The sequence below is a fragment of the Sinocyclocheilus anshuiensis genome, unplaced genomic scaffold (assembly GCF_001515605.1).
Source record: "Sinocyclocheilus anshuiensis isolate Anshui unplaced genomic scaffold, SAMN03320099.WGS_v1.1 scaffold714, whole genome shotgun sequence".
In the NCBI taxonomy this organism is placed as follows: Eukaryota; Metazoa; Chordata; class Actinopteri; order Cypriniformes; family Cyprinidae; genus Sinocyclocheilus; species Sinocyclocheilus anshuiensis.
In genome coordinates this window covers 176,103-176,312 of record NW_015546068.1, presented here as the reverse complement: position 1 = coordinate 176,312, position 210 = coordinate 176,103, and the positions used below count along the sequence as shown (strand labels likewise).

Below are 210 nucleotides of genomic sequence, written 5' to 3'. Positions count from 1 at the left end.
CCGTCCGTCCGTCCGTCCGTCCGTCTGTCTATCTATCTATCTATCCATCTATCTATCCATCCATCTATCATCTATCCGTCCGTCCGTCCGTCTATCATCTATCCATCCGTCCGCCCATCTATCATCTATCCATCCATCCATCCGTCCGTCCGTCCATCCATCCAACAATCCATCTATCCATCTATCCATCCATCTATCATCTATCCATCC

At 49.0% G+C, this 210-nt stretch overlaps 1 protein-coding gene across 1 annotated transcript in view; it reads left to right on the top strand.

The window, feature by feature from the left end:
• The window catches only part of LOC107699617 (uncharacterized), a 4,821-nt gene that overhangs the window by 3,499 nt on the left and 1,112 nt on the right, over window positions 1–210 (top strand). The gene's annotated exons all lie outside the window — the stretch shown is intronic.